The following is an 18,036-nucleotide window of genomic DNA, read 5'->3' on the forward strand; positions in this document are numbered from 1 at the left end:
AAAAGGGGCTCATCCCTGGCCGTTATTAACAGGATAACAATCCAACTTGCCATACAGGCAGCCTAGTAGTACTACAAGGCCCAGCATTCCCTGAGTGCACTGCAGCGAGGCTGATTGAAATTCTCATTCATTGCCATTTGCCAAGCCAGTGTCCGTGTGTGAATACGCTTTTAAAAGGGGCTCATCCCTGGAATAACAATCCAACTTGCCATACAGGCAGCCTAGTAGTACTACAAGGCCCAGCATTCCCTGAGTGCACTGCAGCGAGGCTGATTGAAATTCTCATTCATTGCCATTTGCCAAGCCAGTGTCCGTGTGTGAATACGCTTTTAGAAGGGGCTCATCCCCATTGCATCCAACTTGCAATACAGGCAGCCTTTGTAGTAGTGGTAGTAGTAGTACTACAAGGCCCAGCATTCCCTGAGTGCACTGCAGCGAGGCTGATTGAAATTCTCATTCATTGCCATTTGCCAAGCCAGTGTCCGTGTGTGAACACGCTTTTAAAAGGGGCTCATCCCTGGCCGTTATTAACAGGATAACAATCCAACTTGCCATACAGGCAGCCTAGTAGTACTACAAGGCCCAGCATTCCCTGAGTGCACTGCAGCGAGGCTGATTGAAATTCTCATTCATTGCCATTTGCCAAGCCAGTGTCCGTGTGTGAATACGCTTTTAAAAGGGGCTCATCCCTGGAATAACAATCCAACTTGCCATACAGGCAGCCTAGTAGTACTACAAGGCCCAGCATTCCCTGAGTGCACTGCAGCGAGGCTGATTGAAATTCTCATTCATTGCCATTTGCTAAGCCAGTGTCCGTGTGTGAATACGCTTTTAGAAGGGGCTCATCCCCATTGCATCCAACTTGCAATACAGGCAGCCTTTGTAGTAGTGGTAGTAGTAGTACTACAAGGCCCAGCATTCCCTGAGTGCACTGCAGCGAGGCTGATTGAAATTCTCATTCATTGCCATTTGCCAAGCCAGTGTCCGTGTGTGAATACGCTTTTAAAAGGGGCTCATCCCTGGAATAACAATCCAACTTGCCATACAGGCAGCCTAGAAGTACTACAACGCCCAGCATTCCCTGAGTGCACTGCAGCGAGGCTGATTGAAATTCTCATTCATTGCCATTTGCCAAGCCAGTGTCCGTGTGTGAATACGCTTTTAGAAGGGGCTCATCCCCATTGCATCCAACTTGCAATACAGGCAGCCTTTGTAGTAGTGGTAGTAGTAGTACTACAAGGCCCAGCATTCCCTGAGTGCACTGCAGCGAGGCTGATTGAAATTCTCATTCATTGCCATTTGCCAAGCCAGTGTCCGTGTGTGAATACGCTTTTAAAAGGGGCTCATCCCTGGCCGTTATTAACAGGATAACAATCCAACTTGCCATACAGGCAGCCTAGAAGTACTACAACGCCCAGCATTCCCTGAGTGCACTGCAGCGAGGCTGATTGAAATTCTCATTCATTGCCATTTGCCAAGCCAGTGTCCGTGTGTGAATACGCTTTTAGAAGGGGCTCATCCCCATTGCATCCAACTTGCAATACAGGCAGCCTTTGTAGTAGTGGTAGTAGTAGTACTACAAGGCCCAGCATTCCCTGAGTGCACTGCAGCGAGGCTGATTGAAATTCTCATTCATTGCCATTTGCCAAGCCAGTGTCCGTGTGTGAACACGCTTTTAAAAGGGGCTCATCCCTGGCCGTTATTAACAGGATAACAATCCAACTTGCCATACAGGCAGCCTAGTAGTACTACAAGGCCCAGCATTCCCTGAGTGCGCTGCAGCGAGGCTGATTTAAATTCTCATTCATTGCCATTTGCCAAGCCAGTGTCCGTGTGTGAACACGCTTTTAAAAGGGGCTCATCCCTGGCCGTTATTAACAGGATAACAATCCAACTTGCCATACAGGCAGCCTAGTAGTACTACAAGGCCCAGCATTCCCTGAGTGCACTGCAGCGAGGCTGATTGAAATTCTCATTCATTGCCATTTGCCAAGCCAGTGTCCGTGTGTGAACACGCTTTTAAAAGGGGCTCATCCCTGGCCGTTATTAACAGGATAACAATCCAACTTGCCATACAGGCAGCCTAGTAGTACTACAAGGCCCAGCATTCCCTGAGTGCACTGCAGCGAGGCTGATTGAAATTCTCATTCATTGCCATTTGCCAAGCCAGTGTCCGTGTGTGAATACGCTTTTAAAAGGGGCTCTGAAATGTCTGGGAAAAAAAAGGTTGTGAAAGGACGGGGTAGAGGAAGAAACACCCATGCCGTCTCCTCTTCCAGTCCAAATGTTGGATCTGTTGGTGCCAGACCCAGTAGCAGCATTTGTGGCACAAGACATGTGCCCAGTTCCACTAGTAGCAGCTGCCATGTGCCTGCTAGTAGTAGTATCAGCAAGCCAGACTTGTCCATCTCCTCCGGTGGGCGGGTTACTTTAGACAATACGGCCATTGTGGACTGGTTGGCTGGCTCGCGGTCATCTCAGCAGGAAGACTCTGACGATCTGGCTTCAAGCCAGGTTTCGTTGGATTCCAGATCCTCTACAGTTCCTTGGCACGGTGACAGTAGTAATATAGGTATTTCTAGCGTTTCCATTCCATCATCTATGTCTTCGCTCCCCCTTCCTAGCGGGAAGCCATCTTTCCTGAGAGTCCTAAGAGACATCTCCTCGGGTGCGAAGGAAGATACTGAACAACATAGTGATGATGATGATTTGTTTTCCGCGAGTCAGCCAACGGAGTGTGTTGCGGCGGTGGTGGAGGTGGAAGCGGTGACCGAGACGCATAGCTGCGGTAGTGGGGGTGTTGGTGGTGGTAGCCGTGGTGGCAGACGCAGTAATGAGGGGGGGCATGGAGCCCGCCATGATGTCACATCACATTCACAACACAGTGACAGAAGTGGCGGGGATGATGAGGAAGGCTATGATGATGATGTTGTTTTAGACAGGACGTGGGAACCAGGTGACGAGGTGATGACGGCGTCAGAGGAGGAGGGTAGTAGTGGCGGCACTGGATGTGATAAACAGCCAAGCCGAGGTAGGGGCAGAAGTCAATCTGCAAAACGTTGCAGCGGTAGGGTCAGCTCAGGAGCCGGTGACGGCGACACAGATGCTGGTGTAGGTTCCCGAAAAAAGCCTGCCAGACAAGGGGCAAGCTCGGGTGGTTGTGGTGGTGGTGGTGGTGGACGTGGTACTACCTCTTTACGGTACTCTGCCGTGTGGCAATTTTTCTGTACCTTCCCAGAGGAGGAAAACATGGCACAGTGCCGTATCTGCAAGCAGAAAGTAAGGCGTGGGCAGGGCAGCAATGTAGGAACTATTGCTCTACGTAAACACATGGAACGGCATCACAAGGCCATGTGGGACAATCAACATGCCCCACCATCATGTACATCTAATGAAGACCCCTCTTCCGCTGCTGCTGCTGCTGCTCCGAGTCCCTGTCATCTAAGTAGTAGCCAGGCCTTATCCACCATGTCGTTGTCATCATCATCATCACTGTCATCTAGTGCTCCTCCTATGTCCCGTCAGTTATCCATTACGGAATCGTTGTCCAATAAGCAACAATATATACCCAGTCATCCACTTGTCGTGCGGCTTAATTCACACCTGGCAAAGTTGTTGGTGGTGCAGTCGCTGCCGTACCACCTGGTCGACTCCGCCGGCTTCAAGCAATTGATGGCGTGCGCTCAGCCTAGGTGGCGAATACCTAGCCGACATTACTTCTCCAAAACAGCTGTCCCTGCCTTGCACAAGCATGTCGAGGAAAAGGTGTCCAAGTCCTTGCAATTATCCGTGTGCAGCAGGGTACATGCCACCATCGACACGTGGAGCAGCAACTATGGGCAGGGACAGTACATGTCTTTCACGGCCCACTGGGTCAATATTTTGCAGTCCGATGCACCACCGCAGCAATGCCAGGCATTACCACCTCCACGCTTGTATGTTTCTAGTTCAACTCCGGACACCAGGCGCCTACCATCCTTCTCCTCCTACTCCTCCTCCTCCTCCTTGCCTTCCTCCTTGGAGGTCTTCCCGTCCCCGACAGGACACAGCGTATCTTCCACTCCTCCTCCCTCCTCTTTTCATAGGTGCAAGGTGAAGCGCCACAACGCTGTCTTACACCTGCTGAGCCTGGGCGAGAAAAGCCACACAGGGCAGGAGCTGCTGCTGTGCATCAAGGAGGAAATCGCACGCTGGCTGTCTCCTCTGAAACTCACACTGGGCAATGTTGTCTCTGATAACGGCAAGAACGTTGTGGCTGCACTGTGTCTAGGTCACCTGACACACGCTCCTTGCATGGCACATGTGATCAATCTGGTCATAACACGCTTCTTAAAGTCATATGTTGGTTTGAAGGGTGTGCTGGCCATGTCCAGGAGGGTTTGCGTTCGCTTTAGACGTTCGTATGCATTTAAGCACGCCCTCCTGGACTTGCAGCGTCAAAACAATCTCCCAGAACACAGCCTGATTTGCGACGTTCCAACACGATGGAATTCCACCCTGCACATGTTGGACCGTCTGTACGAACAGCGGAAAGCCGTGAATGATTTCCTGATGCAGCAGACGGGCAGCGTTTGGAGCCAGTGTAATTTCGAGCTCAGGCACTGGCAGCTGGTTAGAGACGCATGTCGCGTTTTGAGGCCCTTTGAAGAGGCCACACGATTTGTGAGCCGTGACGCTAGCGGAATGAACGATGTTATGCCGCTGATATTCATTATGGAGCAAACGCTCACAGCGATGATTCAGCAAAGGATGGAGGAAGGATCACATCTGGCTATGGATGTTGAGGAGGAGGAGGAGGATGAGGAAACAGGACCTGAAGAGGAGCTGGATTTGGAGATGGAATCACAGGAAGGGATAGGGGACGAGGCAGCCGCACAACATGACAGTGATGGTGGTGATGACGAGTCTGACGACGACCTTGATGATGGACAACCATGGCAGTATGGGGCGGAGATGGAACCAACCGGGCCCTCTGAAACGCTGGCCAGGATGGCGAGCTGTATGCTTCGTTACTTGCGCGCTGACTGTCGTATTGTTAGCATGAAGCAAAGAGATGACTACTGGATAGCCACACTTTTAGACCCTCGGTATAAAGCCAAAATGGGGGAGTTTTTTGCGCCTTCCGAGAGGGAGGCAAAATTGGCTTATTATAGAGAGAAGCTATGCAGCCAGCTTGTCATGGCTTTCAAACGGCAGACACCCGCTGCAAGCATGTCTGACCGGGGGGCCACTCTCCGCTCCCCACTGTCTCATCGTTCCACCGCCTCTGGCAGAGCTACCTCTGCAATAGGCGGCAGCCGTGGCAGCAGCGGCAGCAGCAGCAGCAGCAGCAGCCAATTCAGTTTGGAAAATATGATGACAACATTTTTACATCCAATACCCCGACCTGACACACATCGTAGCACTAGTCACCAAAGGGATGTTCACCATCTCCAGGTGCAGCACCTAAACAACCAGGTTCACTCGTACTTGGACTGTGCCCTTTCTCCGTCAGAAATGCTGATCCCAGACCCCATGGACTTCTGGGTCAGCAGATTGGATCATTGGCAAGAACTGGCCCAGTTTGCCATGGGTGTACTGTCTTGTCCACCCTCCAGTGTAGCGTCAGAGAGGGTATTCAGCGCAGCAGGGGGCTTCGTCACCCCTAAGCGAACAAGATTGTCCGCCAACAGCTTGGAAAATCTCACGTTTCTGAAAATGAATCAAGCGTGGATCGGTGAGGATTTTAAAACCCCTGTGCCTGATGCCACTGATTAGATCTTACATTGCTGCTGCTGCTGCCGCCTGCTACTGCCGCCTGCTACTATGGGATTCTGTCCTGTCCACTCTTTTTTTAATGTGCCGCTGTTGGTGCTGCAGCTGCTACTACTTCTACCACCAATCCACCCCAGTGCCGTCTGCTACAAGCAGGCCTGCCCCACCAGAGGGCTTTGTCCTGTGACTCTCCAGTCTCTTTTTTTAATGTGCTGCTACTACTGCTACTACTGCTTGCACCCTTGCTGTCTGTGTTGGCTAGTACCTCTACTACCACCAATACACCTACACTGCCATCTGCTACAAGCAGGACTGAGGCCTGCCCCACTACAGGGCTTTGTCCTCCTGTGACTGTCCAGTCTCTTTTTTTTAATGTGCTGCTACTACTGCTACTACTGCTTGCACCCTTGCTGTCTGTGTTGGCTACCTCGACTACTACCACCAATACACCTCCACTGCCGCCCGTCTGCTACAAGCAGGCCTGAGGCCTGCCCCACCACAGGGCTTTGTCCTCCTCTGACTGTCCAGTCTCTTTTTTTTAATGTGCTGCTACTACTGCTACTACTGCTTGCACCCTTGCTGTCTGTGTTGGCTACCTCGACTACTACCACCAATACACCTCCACTGCCGCCCGTCTGCTACAAGCAGGCCTGAGGCCTGCCCCACCACAGGGCTTTATCCTCCTCTGACTGTCCAGTCTCTTTTTTTAATGTGCTGCTACTACTGCTACTACTGCTTGCACCCTTGCTGTCTGTGTTGGCTACCTCGGCTACTACCACCAATACACCTCCACTGCCGCCCGTCTGCTACAAGCAGGCCTGAGGCCTGCCCCACCACAGGGCTTTGTCCTCCTGTGACTGTCCAGTCTCTTTTTTTTAATGTGCTGCTACTACTGCTACTACTGCTTGCACCCTTGCTGTCTGTGTTGGCTACCTCGACTACTACCACCAATACACCTCCACTGCCGCCCGTCTGCTACTAGCAGGCCTGAGGCCTGCCCCACCACAGGGCTTTGTCCTCCTCTGACTGTCCAGTCTCTTTTTTTAATGTGCTGCTACTACTGCTACTACTGCTTGCACCCTTGCTGTCTGTGTTGGCTACCTCGGCTACTACCACCAATACACCTCCACTGCCGCCCGTCTGCTACAAGCAGGCCTGAGGCCTGCCCCACCACAGGGCTTTGTCCTCCTGTGACTGTCCAGTCTCTTTTTTTTAATGTGCTGCTACTACTGCTACTACTGCTTGCACCCTTGCTGTCTGTGTTGGCTAGTACCTCTACTACCACCAATACACCTACACTGCCGCCCGTCTGCTACAAGCAGGCCTACCCCACCACAGGGCTATGTCCTGTGACTGTCGTCCAGTCTCTTTTTTTAATGTGCTGCTGCTACTACCAGTCTACCACCCTTGCTGTCTGTGTTGGCTAGTCTACCTCTACTACCACCAATACACCTCCACTGCCGTCTGCTACAAGCAGGCCTGAGGCCTGCCCCACCACAGGGCTATGTCCTCCTGTGACTGTCCAGTCTCTTTTTTTAATGTGCTGCTACTACTGCTACTACTGCTTGCACCCTTGCTGTCTGTGTTGGCTACCTCGACTACTACCACCAATAAACCTCCACTGCCGCCCGTCTGCTACAAGCAGGCCTGCCCCACCACAGGGCTTTGTCCTGTGACTGTCGTCCAGTGTCTTTTAATGTGCTGCTACTACTCACCCTTGCCAATAAAAAGGGTCAATTTTTGGAGGGCTTGTGAAAAGCCATTGCTTGTTGCTTTAATGCTTTTACATCCATGTATGGAAGAACCCCGGCAGGCATCTGCCAATAAAAAGGGTCAATTTTTGGAGGGCTTGTGAAAAGCCATTGCTTGTTGCTTTAATGCTTTTACATCAATGTATGGAAGAACCCCGGCAGGCATCTGCCAATAAAAAGGGTCAATTTTTGGAGGGCTTGTGAAAAGCCATTGCTTGTTGCTTTAATGCTTTTACATCCATGTATGGAAGAACCCCGGCAGGCATCTGCCAATAAAAAGGGTCAATTTTTGGAGGGCTTGTCAAAAGCCATTGCTTGTTGCTTTAATGCTTTTACATCCATGTATGGAAGAACCCCGGCAGGCATCTGCCAATAAAAAGGGTCAATTTTTGGAGGGTTTGTGAAAAGCCATTGCTTGTTGCTTTAATGCTTTTACATCAATGTATGGAAGAACCCCGGCAGGCATCTGCCAATAAAAAGGGTCAATTTTTGGAGGGCTTGTCAAAAGCCATTGCTTGTTGCTTTAATGCTTTTACATCCATGTATGGAAGAACCCCGGCAGGCATCTGCCAATAAAAAGGGTCAATTTTTGGAGGGCTTGTGAAAAGCCATTGCTTGTTGCTTTAATGCTTTTACATCCATGTATGGAAGAACCCCGGCAGGCATCTGCCAATAAAAAGGGTCAATTTTTGGAGGGCTTGTCAAAAGCCATTGCTTGTTGCTTTAATGCTTTTACATCCATGTATGGAAGAACCCCGGCAGGCATCTGCCAATAAAAAGGGTCAATTTTTGGAGGGCTTGTGAAAAGCCATTGATTGTTGCTTTTACATCAATGTATGGAAGAACCCCGGCAGGCATCTGCCAATAAAAAGGGTCAATTTTTGGAGGGCTTGTGAAAAGCCATTGCTTGTTGCTTTTACATCCATGTATGGAAGAACCTCGGCAGGCATCTGCCAATAAAAAGGGTCAATTTTTGGAGGGCTTGTGAAAAGCCATTGCTTGTTGCTTTTACATCCATGTATGGAAGAACCCCGGCAGGCATCTGCCAATAAAAAGGGTCAATTTTTGGAGGGCTTGTCAAAAGCCATTGCTTCTTCTTTTACCACCTTATATGTATGAACCCTGGCAGGCATCAGCCGCCTAAAATGGTAAATTTTTGTACCTTTTTTAACAATGCATTAAGCATACAACATGCACAAGTGCAGTGGTTTCTGTTAGTTATCTCCGTGTCCCATCCGTTTTCCTAGAGCCATACATGTTGGCGTAACTTTGACACCAACTTTGCATTAAAGACAGCTCAAAAGTACTTGGATACACTCATGGGTGACCTAAGAGTGTTATACAGGGCTTCTAGGGCTTTAAAACAGTGTTATACACGATTTTTAGGGGCTTTCTTGTATTACAGGTTCGGTCAGAACTAGTTCGGTCCGAATCGAACTTTTGCACGAAATTCGGCGAACTTGCCGAACCGAACTTTTCATAAGTTCGCTCATCTCTACATTTAATGTCAATGGCCATTCTAAGCTGAATGTCCCTGCTCTCGTCAGATCGCAGAAGTTACACAGCTTAAGGGCTCGCTAGTACCAGTGTGGGAGACTGTCTGGGAATCCGTGGTGCGGTTGACTTTTTATTATGTTGTTTAGATTTTGTTTCACAATCGATTAAAAAGGACTATGGATTAAAGCATTTAATGTCAATGGCCATTCTAAGCTGAATGTCCCTGCTCTCGTCAGATCGCATAAGTTACACAGCTTAAGGCCTCGCTAGTACCAGTGTGGGAGACTGTCTGGGAATCCGTGGTGCGGTTGACTTTTTATTATGTCGTTTAGATTTTGTTTCACAATCGATTAAAAAGGACTATGGATTAAAGCATTTAATGTCAATGGCCATTCTAAGCTGAATGTGCCTGCCCTCGTTAGATCGCAGAAGTTACACAGCTTAACGCCTCGCTAGTACCAGTGTGGGAGACTGTCTGGGAATCCGTGGTGCGGTTGACTTTTTATTATGTCGTTTAGATTTTGTTTCACAATAGATTAAATAGGACTATGGATTAAAGCATTTAACTTCAATGGCCATTCTAAGCTGAATGTGCCTGCTCTCGTCAGATCGCAGAAGTTACACAGCTTAAGGCCTCGCTAGTACCAGTGTGGGAGACTGTCTGGGAATCCGTGGTGCGGTTGACTTTTTATTATGTCGTTTAGATTTTGTTTCACAATAGATTAAATAGGACTATGGATTAAAGCATTTAACGTCAATGGCCATTCTAAGCTGAATGTGCCTGCTCTCGTCAGAACGCAGAAGTTACACAGCTTAAGGCCTCGCTAGTACCAGTGTGGTAGACTGTCTGGGAATCCGTGGTGCGGTTGACTTTTTATTATGTCGTTTAGATTTTGTTTCACAATAGATTAAATAGGACCATGGATTAAAGGATTTAATGTCAATGGCCATTCTAAGCTGAATGTGCCTGCTCTCGTCTGATCGCAGAAGTTACACAGCTTAAGTCCTCGCTAGTACCAGTGTGGGAGACTGTCTGGGAATCCGTGGTGCGGTTGAATTTTTATTATGTCGTTTAGATTTTGTTTCACAATCGATTAAAAAGGACTATGGATTAAAGCATTTAATGTCAATGGCCATTCTAAGCTGAATGTCCCTGCTCTCGTCAGATCGCAGAAGTTACACAGCTTAAGGCCTCGCTAGTACCAGTGTGGGAGACTGTCTGGGAATCCGTGGTGCGGTTGACTTTTTATTATGTCGTTTAGATTTTGTTTCACAATCGATTAAAAAGGACTATGGATTAAAGCATTTAATGTCAATGGCCATTCTAAGCTGAATGTGCCTGCTCTCGTCAGATCGCAGAAGTTACACAGCTTAAAGCCTTGCTAGTACCAGTGTGGGAGACTGTCTGGGAATCCGTGGTGCGGTTGACTTTTTATTATGTCGTTTAGATTTTGTTTCACAATAGATTAAATAGGACTATGGATTAAAGCATTTAACGTCAATGGCCATTCTAAGCTGAATGTGCCTGCTCTCGTCAGATCGCAGAAGTTACACAGCTTAAGGCCTCGCTAGTACCAGTGTGGGAGACTGTCTGGGAATCCGTGGTGCGGTTGCCTTTTTATTATGTCGTTTAGATTTTGTTTCACATTCGATTAAAAAGGACTATGGATTAAAGCATTTAATGTCAATGGCCATTCTAAGCTGAATGTGCCTGCTCTCGTCAGATCGCAGAAGTTACACAGCTTAAGGCCTCGCTAGTACCAGTGTGGGAGACTGTCTGGGTATCTGTGGTGCGGTTGACTTTTTATTATGTCGTTTAGATTTTGTTTCACAATAGATTAAATAGGACTATGGATTAAAGGATTTAACGTCAATGGCCATTCTAAGCTGAATGTGCCTGCTCTCGTCAGATCGCAGAAGTTACACAGCTTAAGTCCTCGCTAGTACCAGTGTGGGAGACTGTCTGGGAATCCGTGGTGCGGTTGAATTTTTATTATGTCGTTTAGATTTTGTTTCACAATCGATTAAAAAGGACTATGGATTAAAGCATTTACTGTCAATGGCCATTCTAAGCTGAATGTCCCTGCTCTCGTCAGATCGCAGAAGTTACACAGCTTAAGGCCTCGCTAGTACCAGTGTGGGAGACTGTCTGGGAATCCGTGGTGAGGTTGACTTTTTATTATGTCGTTTAGATTTTGTTTCACAATCGATTAAAAAGGACTATGGATTAAAGCATTTAATGTCAATGGCCATTCTAAGCTGAATGTGCCTGCTCTCGTCAGATCGCAGAAGTTACACAGCTTAAGGCCTCGCTAGTACCAGTGTGGGAGACTGTCTGGGAATCCGTGGTGCAGTTGACTTTTTATTATGTTGTTTAGATTTTGTTTCACAATAGATTAAATAGGACTATGGATTAAGGCTTTTAATGTCAATAGCCATTCTAAGCTGAATGTGCCTGCTCTCGTCAGATCGCAGAAGTTACACAGCTTAAGGCCTCGCTAGTACAAGTGTGGGAGACTGTCTGGGAATCCGTGGTGCGGTTGACTTTTTATTATGTCGTTTAGATTTTGTTTCACAATCGATTAAATAGGACTATGGATTAAAGCATTTAACGTCAGTGGCCATTCTAAGCTGAATGTGCCTGCTCTCGTCAGAACGCAGAAGTTACACAGCTTAAGGCCTCGCTAGTACCAGTGTGGGAGACTGTCTGGGAATCCGTGGTGCGGTTGAATTTTTATTATGTCGTTTAGATTTTGTTTCACAATCGATTAAAAAGGACTATGGATTACAGCATTTAATGTCAATGGACATTCTAAGCTGAATGTGCCTGCTCTCGTCAGATCGCAGAAGTTACACAGCTTAAGGCCTCGCTAGTACCAGTGTGGGAGACTGTCTGGGAATCCGTGGTGCGGTTGACTTTTTATTATGTCGTTTAGATTTTGTTTCACAATCGATTAAAAAGGACTATGGATTAAAGCATTTAATGTCAATGGCCATTCTAAGCTGAATATGCCTGCTCTCGTCAGATCGCAGAAGTTACACAGCTTAAGGCCTCGCTAGTACCAGTGTGGGAGACTGACTGGGAATCCGTGGTGCGGTTGACTTTTTATTATGTCGTTTAGATTTTGTTTCACAATAGATTAAATAGGACTATGGATTAAAGCATTTAACGTCAATGGCCATTCTAAGCTGAATGTGCCTGCTCTCGTCAGAACGCAGAAGTTACACAGCTTAAGGCCTCACTAGTACCAGTGTGGGAGACTGTCTGGGAATCCGTGGTGTGGTTGACTTTTTATTATGTTGTTTAGATTTTGTTTCACAATAGATTAAATAGGACTATGGATTAAGGCTTTTAATGTCAATGGCCATTCTAAGCTGAATGTGCCTGCTCTCGTCAGATCGCAGAAGTTACACAGCTTAAGGCCTCGCTAGTACCAGTGTGGGAGACTGTCTGGGAATCCGTGGTGCCGTTGACTTTTTATTATGTCGTTTAGATTTTGTTTCACAATCGATTAAAAAGGACTATGGATTAAAGCATTTAACGTCAATGGCCATTCTAAGCTGAATGTGCCTGCTCTCGTTAGATCGCAGACGTTACACAGCTTAACGCCTCGCTAGTACCAGTGTGGGAGACTGTCTGGGAATCCGTGGTGCGGTTGACTTTTTATTATGTCGTTTAGATTTTTTTTCACAATAGATTAAATAGGACTATGGATTAAAGCATTTAACGTCAATGGCCATTCTAAACTGGATGTGCCTGCTCTCGTCAGAACGCAGAAGTTACACAGCTTAAGGCCTCGCTAGTACCAGTGTGGGAGACTGTCTGGGAATCCATGATGCGGTTGAATTTTTATTATGTCGTTTAGATTTTGTTTCACAATCGATTAAAAAAGACTATGGATTAAAGCATTTGTCAATGGCCATTCTAAGCTGAATGTGCCTGCTTTCGTTAGATCGCAGAAGTTACACAGCTTAACGCCTCCCTAGTACCAGTGTGGGAGACTGTCTGGGAATCCGTGGTGCGGTTGACTTTTTATTATGTCGTTTAGATTTTGTTTCACAATAGATTAAATAGGACTATGGATTAGAGCATTTAACGTCAATGGCCATTCTAAGCTGAATGTGCCTGCTCTCGTCAGATCGCAGAAGTTACACAGCTTAAGGCCTCGCTAGTATCAGTGTGGGAGACTGTCTGGGAATCCGTGGTGCGGTTGAATTTTTATTATGTCGTTTAGATTTTGTTTCACAATCGATTAAAAAGGACTATGGATTAAAGCATTTAATGTCAATGGCCATTCTAAGCGGAATGTCCCTGCTCTCGTCAGATCGCAGAAGTTACACAGCTTAAGGCCTCGCTAGTACCAGTGTGGGAGACTGTCTGGGAATCCGTGGTGTGGTTGACTTTTTATTATGTCGTTTAGATTTTGTTTCACAATCGATTAAAAAGGACTATGGATTAAAGCATTTAATGTCAATGGCCATTCTAAGCTGAATGTGCCTGCTCTCGTCAGATCGCAGAAGTTACACAGCTTAAGGCCTCGCTAGTAACAGTGTGGGAGACTGTCTGGGAATCCGTGGTGCAGTTGACTTTTTATTATGTCGTTTAGATTTTGTTTCACAATAGATTAAATAGGACTATGGATTAAGGTTTTTAATGTCATTGGCCATTCTAAGCTGAATGTGCCTGCTCTCGTCAGATCGCAGAAGTTACACAGCTTAAGGCCTCGCTAGTACAAGTGTGGGAGACTGTCTGGGAATCCGTGGTGCGGTTGACTTTTTATTATGTCGTTTAGATTTTGTTTCACAATCGATTAAAAAGGACTATGGATTAAAGCATTTAATGTCAATGGCCATTCTAAGCTGAATGTGCCTGCCCTCGTTAGATCGCAGAAGTTACACAGCTTAACGCCTCGCTAGTAACAGTGTGGGAGACTGTCTGGGAATCCGTGGTGCGGTTGACTCTTTATTATGTCGTTTAGATTTTGTTTCACAATAGATTAAATAGGACTATGGATTAAAGCATTTAACTTCAATGGCCATTCTAAGCTGAATGTGCCTGCTCTCGTCAGATCGCAGAAGTTACACAGCTTAAGGCCTCGCTAGTACCAGTGTGGGAGACTGTCTGGGAATCCGTGGTGCGGTTGACTTTTTATTATGTCGTTTAGATTTTGTTTCACAATAGATTAAATAGGACTATGGATTAAAGCATTTAACGTCAGTGGCCATTCTAAGCTGAATGTGCCTGCTCTCGTCAGAACGCAGAAGTTACACAGCTTAAGGCCTCGCTAGTACCAGTGTGGGAGACTGTCTGGGAATCCGTGGTGTGGTTGACTTTTTATTATGTCGTTTAGATTTTGTTTCACAATCGATTAAAAAGGACTATGGATTAAAGCATTTAATGTCAATGGCCATTCTAAGCTGAATGTGCCTGCTCTCGTCAGATCGCAGAAGTTACACAGCTTAAGGCCTCGCTAGTACCAGTGTGGGAGACTGTCTGGGAATCCGTGGTGCGGTTGAATTTTTATTATGTCGTTTAGATTTTGTTTCACAATCGATTAAAAAGGACTATGGATTACAGCATTTAATGTCAATGGACATTCTAAGCTGAATGTGCCTGCTCTCGTCAGATCGCAGAAGTTACACAGCTTAAGGCCTCGCTAGTACCAGTGTGGGAGACTGTCTGGGAATCCGTGGTGTGGTTGACTTTTTATTATGTCGTTTAGATTTTGTTTCACAATCGATTAAAAAAGACTATGGATTAAAGCATTTAATGTCAATGGCCATTCTAAGCTGAATGTCCCTGCTCTCGTCAGATCGCAGAAGTTACACAGCTTAAGGCCTCGCTAGTACCAGTGTGGGAGACTGTCTGGGAATCCGTGGTGCGGTTGACTTTTTATTATGTCGTTTAGATTTTTTTTCACAATAGATTAAATAGGACTATGGATTAAAGCATTTAACGTCAATGGCCATTCTAAGCTGAATGTGCCTGCTTTCGTCAGAACGCAGAAGTTACACAGCTTAAGGCCTCGCTAGTAGCAGTGTGGGAGACTGTCTGGGAATCCGTGGTGCGGTTGACTTTTTATTATGTCGTTTAGATTTTTTTTCACAATCGATTAAAAAGGACTATGGATTAAAGCATTTAATGTCAATGGCCATTCTAAGCTGAATGTGCCTGCCCTCGTTAGATCGCAGAAGTTACACAGCTTAACACCTCGCTAGTACCAGTGTGGGAGACTGTCTGGGAATCCGTGGTGCGGTTGACTTTTTATTATGTCGTTTAGATTTTGTTTCACAATAGATTAAATAGGACTATGGATTAAAGCATTTAACGTCAATGGCCATTCTAAGCTGAATGTGCCTGCTCTCGTCAGAACGCAGAAGTTACACAGCTTAAGGCCTCGCTAGTACCAGTGTGGGAGACTGTCTGGGAATCCGTGGTGCGGTTGACTTTTTATTATGTCGTTTAGATTTTGTTTCACAATAGATTAAATAGGACTATGGATTAAAGGATTTAACGTCAATGGCCATTCTAAGCTGAATGTGCCTGCTCTCGTCAGATCGCAGAAGTTACCCAGCTTAAGTCCTCGCTAGTACCAGTGTGGGAGACTGTCTGGGAATCCGTGGTGCGGTTGAATTTTTATTATGTCGTTTAGATTTTGTTTCACAATCGATTAAAAAGGACTATGGATTAAAGCATTTAATGTCAATGGCCATTCTAAGCTGAATGTCCCTGCTCTCGTCAGATCGCAGAAGTTACACAGCTTAAGGCCTCGCTAGCACCAGTGTGGGAGACTGTCTGGGAATCCGTGGTGCGGTTGCCTTTTTATTATGTCGTTTAGATTTTGTTTCACAATCGATTAAAAAGGACTATGGATTAAAGCATTTAATGTCAATGGCCATTCTAAACTGAATGTGCCTGCTCTCGTCAGATCGCAGAAGTTACACAGCTTAAGGCCTCGCTAGTACCAGTGTGGGAGACTGTCTGGGAATCCGTGGTGCGGTTGACTTTTTATTATGTCGTTTAGATTTTGTTTCACATTCGATTAAAAAGGACTATGGATTAAAGCATTTAATGTCAATGGCCATTCTAAGCTGAATGTGCCTGCTCTCGTCAGATCGCAGAAGTTACACAGTTTAAGGCCTCGCTAGTACCAGTGTGGGAGACTGTCTGGGAATCCGTGGTGCGGTTGACTTTTTATTATGACGTTTAGATTTTGTTTCACAATCGATTAAAAAGGACTATGGATTAAAGCATTTAACGAAAATGGCCATTCTAAGCTGAATGTGCCTGCTCTCGTCAGATCGCAGAAGTTACACAGCTTAAGGCCTCGCTAGTACCAGTGTGGGAGACTGTCTGGGAATCCGTGGTGCGGTTGAATTTTTATTATGTCGTTTAGATTTTGTTTCACAATCGATTAAAAAGGACTATGGATTAAAGCATTTAATGTCAATGGCCATTCTAAGCTGAATGTCCCTGCTCTCGTCAGATCGCAGAAGTTACACAGCTTAAGGCCTCGCTAGTACCAGTGTGGGAGACTGTCTGGGAATCCGTGGTGCGGTTGACTTTTTATTATGTCGTTTAGATTTTGTTTCACAATCGATTAAAAAGGACTTTGGATTAAAGCATTTAATGTCAATGGCCATTCTAAGCTGAATGTCCCTGCTCTCGTCAGATCGCATAAGTTACACAGCTTAAGGCCTCGCTAGTAACAGTGTGGGAGACTGTCTGGGAATCCGTGGTGCGATTGACTTTTTATTATGTTGTTTAGATTTTGTTTCACAATAGATTAAATAGGACTATGGATTAAAGCATTTAACGTCAGTGGCCATTCTAAGCTGAATGTGCCTGCTCTCGTCAGAATGCAGAAGTTACACAACTTAAGGCCTCGCTAGTACCAGTGTGGGAGACTGTCTGGGAATCCGTGGTGCGGTTGAATTTTTATTATGTCGTTTAGATTTTGTTTCACAATCGATTAAAAAGGACTATGGATTACAGAATTTAATGTCAATGGACATTCTAAGCTGAATGTGCCTGCTCTCGTCAGATCGCAGAAGTTACACAGCTTAAGGCCTCGCTAGTACCAGTGTGGGAGACTGTCTGGGAATCCGTGGTGCGGTTGACTTTTTATTATGTCGTTTAGATTTTGTTTCACAATCGATTAAAAAGGACTATGGATTAAAGCATTTAATGTCAATGGCTATTCTAAGCTGAATGTCCCTGCTCTCGTCAGATCGCAGAAGTTACACAGCTTAAGGGCTCGCTAGTACCAGTGTGGGAGACTGTCTGGGAATCCGTGGTGCGGTTGACTTTTTATTATGTTGTTTAGATTTTGTTTCACAATCGATTAAAAAGGACTATGGATTAAAGCATTTAATGTCAATGGCCATTCTAAGCTGAATGTCCCTGCTCTCGTCAGATCGCATAAGTTACACAGCTTAAGGCCTCGCTAGTACCAGTGTGGGAGACTGTCTGGGAATCCGTGGTGCGGTTGACTTTTTATTATGTTGTTTAGATTTTGTTTCACAATCGATTAAAAAGGACTATGGATTAAAGCATTTAAGGTCAATGGCCATTCTAAGCTGAATGTCCCTGCTCTCGTCAGATCGCATAAGTTACACAGCATAAGGGCTCGCTAGTACCAGTGTGGGAGACTTTCTGGGAATCCGTGGTGCGGTTGACTTTTTATTATGTCGTTTAGATTTTGTTTCACAATAGATTAAAAAGGACTATGGATTAAAGCATTTAACGTCAATGGCCATTCTAAGCTGAATGTGCCTGCTCTCGTCAGAACGCAGAAGTTACACAGCTTAAGGCCTCGCTAGTACCAGTGTGGTAGACTGTCTGGGAATCCGTGGTGCGGTTGACTTTTTATTATGTCGTTTAGATTTTGTTTCACAATAGATTAAATAGGACTATGGATTAAAGGATTTAACGTCAATGGCCATTCTAAGCTGAATGTGCCTGCTCTCGTCTGATCGCAGAAGTTACACAGCTTAAGTCCTCGCTAGTACCAGTGTGGGAGACTGTCTGGGA

At 46.1% G+C, this 18,036-nt stretch overlaps 43 pseudogenes; all 43 read left to right on the plus strand.

The window, feature by feature from the left end:
* Positions 1-9,011: 9,011 nt before the first annotated feature.
* Positions 9,012-9,130, plus strand: LOC142702328 (5S ribosomal RNA; annotated as a pseudogene).
* Positions 9,131-9,197: 67 nt separating this feature from the next.
* Positions 9,198-9,316, plus strand: LOC142702284 (5S ribosomal RNA; annotated as a pseudogene).
* Positions 9,317-9,383: 67 nt separating this feature from the next.
* Positions 9,384-9,502, plus strand: LOC142702374 (5S ribosomal RNA; annotated as a pseudogene).
* A 67-nt stretch (positions 9,503-9,569) lies between these two features.
* Positions 9,570-9,688, plus strand: LOC142702215 (5S ribosomal RNA; annotated as a pseudogene).
* A 67-nt stretch (positions 9,689-9,755) lies between these two features.
* On the plus strand, positions 9,756-9,874 carry LOC142702400 (5S ribosomal RNA; annotated as a pseudogene).
* Positions 9,875-9,941: 67 nt separating this feature from the next.
* LOC142702322 (5S ribosomal RNA) lies at positions 9,942-10,060 on the plus strand (annotated as a pseudogene).
* Positions 10,061-10,127: 67 nt separating this feature from the next.
* Positions 10,128-10,246, plus strand: LOC142702388 (5S ribosomal RNA; annotated as a pseudogene).
* Positions 10,247-10,313: 67 nt separating this feature from the next.
* LOC142702306 (5S ribosomal RNA) lies at positions 10,314-10,432 on the plus strand (annotated as a pseudogene).
* A 67-nt stretch (positions 10,433-10,499) lies between these two features.
* On the plus strand, positions 10,500-10,618 carry LOC142702412 (5S ribosomal RNA; annotated as a pseudogene).
* A 67-nt stretch (positions 10,619-10,685) lies between these two features.
* Positions 10,686-10,804, plus strand: LOC142702280 (5S ribosomal RNA; annotated as a pseudogene).
* Positions 10,805-10,871: 67 nt separating this feature from the next.
* Positions 10,872-10,990, plus strand: LOC142702315 (5S ribosomal RNA; annotated as a pseudogene).
* Positions 10,991-11,057: 67 nt separating this feature from the next.
* LOC142702279 (5S ribosomal RNA) lies at positions 11,058-11,176 on the plus strand (annotated as a pseudogene).
* Positions 11,177-11,243: 67 nt separating this feature from the next.
* Positions 11,244-11,362, plus strand: LOC142702380 (5S ribosomal RNA; annotated as a pseudogene).
* A 67-nt stretch (positions 11,363-11,429) lies between these two features.
* On the plus strand, positions 11,430-11,548 carry LOC142702237 (5S ribosomal RNA; annotated as a pseudogene).
* A 67-nt stretch (positions 11,549-11,615) lies between these two features.
* Positions 11,616-11,734, plus strand: LOC142702245 (5S ribosomal RNA; annotated as a pseudogene).
* A 67-nt stretch (positions 11,735-11,801) lies between these two features.
* On the plus strand, positions 11,802-11,920 carry LOC142702252 (5S ribosomal RNA; annotated as a pseudogene).
* A 67-nt stretch (positions 11,921-11,987) lies between these two features.
* LOC142702394 (5S ribosomal RNA) lies at positions 11,988-12,106 on the plus strand (annotated as a pseudogene).
* A 67-nt stretch (positions 12,107-12,173) lies between these two features.
* LOC142702398 (5S ribosomal RNA) lies at positions 12,174-12,292 on the plus strand (annotated as a pseudogene).
* A 67-nt stretch (positions 12,293-12,359) lies between these two features.
* LOC142702383 (5S ribosomal RNA) lies at positions 12,360-12,478 on the plus strand (annotated as a pseudogene).
* Positions 12,479-12,545: 67 nt separating this feature from the next.
* LOC142702360 (5S ribosomal RNA) lies at positions 12,546-12,664 on the plus strand (annotated as a pseudogene).
* Positions 12,665-13,100: 436 nt separating this feature from the next.
* Positions 13,101-13,219, plus strand: LOC142702304 (5S ribosomal RNA; annotated as a pseudogene).
* A 67-nt stretch (positions 13,220-13,286) lies between these two features.
* On the plus strand, positions 13,287-13,405 carry LOC142702313 (5S ribosomal RNA; annotated as a pseudogene).
* A 67-nt stretch (positions 13,406-13,472) lies between these two features.
* LOC142702271 (5S ribosomal RNA) lies at positions 13,473-13,591 on the plus strand (annotated as a pseudogene).
* A 67-nt stretch (positions 13,592-13,658) lies between these two features.
* On the plus strand, positions 13,659-13,777 carry LOC142702292 (5S ribosomal RNA; annotated as a pseudogene).
* Positions 13,778-14,030: 253 nt separating this feature from the next.
* LOC142702216 (5S ribosomal RNA) lies at positions 14,031-14,149 on the plus strand (annotated as a pseudogene).
* Positions 14,150-14,216: 67 nt separating this feature from the next.
* LOC142702222 (5S ribosomal RNA) lies at positions 14,217-14,335 on the plus strand (annotated as a pseudogene).
* A 67-nt stretch (positions 14,336-14,402) lies between these two features.
* Positions 14,403-14,521, plus strand: LOC142702236 (5S ribosomal RNA; annotated as a pseudogene).
* Positions 14,522-14,588: 67 nt separating this feature from the next.
* LOC142702299 (5S ribosomal RNA) lies at positions 14,589-14,707 on the plus strand (annotated as a pseudogene).
* A 67-nt stretch (positions 14,708-14,774) lies between these two features.
* LOC142702389 (5S ribosomal RNA) lies at positions 14,775-14,893 on the plus strand (annotated as a pseudogene).
* A 67-nt stretch (positions 14,894-14,960) lies between these two features.
* On the plus strand, positions 14,961-15,079 carry LOC142702266 (5S ribosomal RNA; annotated as a pseudogene).
* Positions 15,080-15,332: 253 nt separating this feature from the next.
* Positions 15,333-15,451, plus strand: LOC142702232 (5S ribosomal RNA; annotated as a pseudogene).
* A 67-nt stretch (positions 15,452-15,518) lies between these two features.
* Positions 15,519-15,637, plus strand: LOC142702348 (5S ribosomal RNA; annotated as a pseudogene).
* A 67-nt stretch (positions 15,638-15,704) lies between these two features.
* Positions 15,705-15,823, plus strand: LOC142702357 (5S ribosomal RNA; annotated as a pseudogene).
* Positions 15,824-15,890: 67 nt separating this feature from the next.
* LOC142702227 (5S ribosomal RNA) lies at positions 15,891-16,009 on the plus strand (annotated as a pseudogene).
* Positions 16,010-16,076: 67 nt separating this feature from the next.
* LOC142702402 (5S ribosomal RNA) lies at positions 16,077-16,195 on the plus strand (annotated as a pseudogene).
* Positions 16,196-16,262: 67 nt separating this feature from the next.
* LOC142702352 (5S ribosomal RNA) lies at positions 16,263-16,381 on the plus strand (annotated as a pseudogene).
* Positions 16,382-16,448: 67 nt separating this feature from the next.
* LOC142702390 (5S ribosomal RNA) lies at positions 16,449-16,567 on the plus strand (annotated as a pseudogene).
* A 67-nt stretch (positions 16,568-16,634) lies between these two features.
* Positions 16,635-16,753, plus strand: LOC142702368 (5S ribosomal RNA; annotated as a pseudogene).
* A 67-nt stretch (positions 16,754-16,820) lies between these two features.
* LOC142702375 (5S ribosomal RNA) lies at positions 16,821-16,939 on the plus strand (annotated as a pseudogene).
* Positions 16,940-17,006: 67 nt separating this feature from the next.
* Positions 17,007-17,125, plus strand: LOC142702253 (5S ribosomal RNA; annotated as a pseudogene).
* Positions 17,126-17,192: 67 nt separating this feature from the next.
* On the plus strand, positions 17,193-17,311 carry LOC142702356 (5S ribosomal RNA; annotated as a pseudogene).
* Positions 17,312-17,378: 67 nt separating this feature from the next.
* Positions 17,379-17,497, plus strand: LOC142702286 (5S ribosomal RNA; annotated as a pseudogene).
* A 253-nt stretch (positions 17,498-17,750) lies between these two features.
* On the plus strand, positions 17,751-17,869 carry LOC142702401 (5S ribosomal RNA; annotated as a pseudogene).
* Positions 17,870-18,036: the final 167 nt, after the last annotated feature.

Source organism: Rhinoderma darwinii, unplaced genomic scaffold (assembly GCF_050947455.1).
Source record: "Rhinoderma darwinii isolate aRhiDar2 unplaced genomic scaffold, aRhiDar2.hap1 Scaffold_2289, whole genome shotgun sequence".
Taxonomy (NCBI): Eukaryota; Metazoa; Chordata; class Amphibia; order Anura; family Rhinodermatidae; genus Rhinoderma; species Rhinoderma darwinii.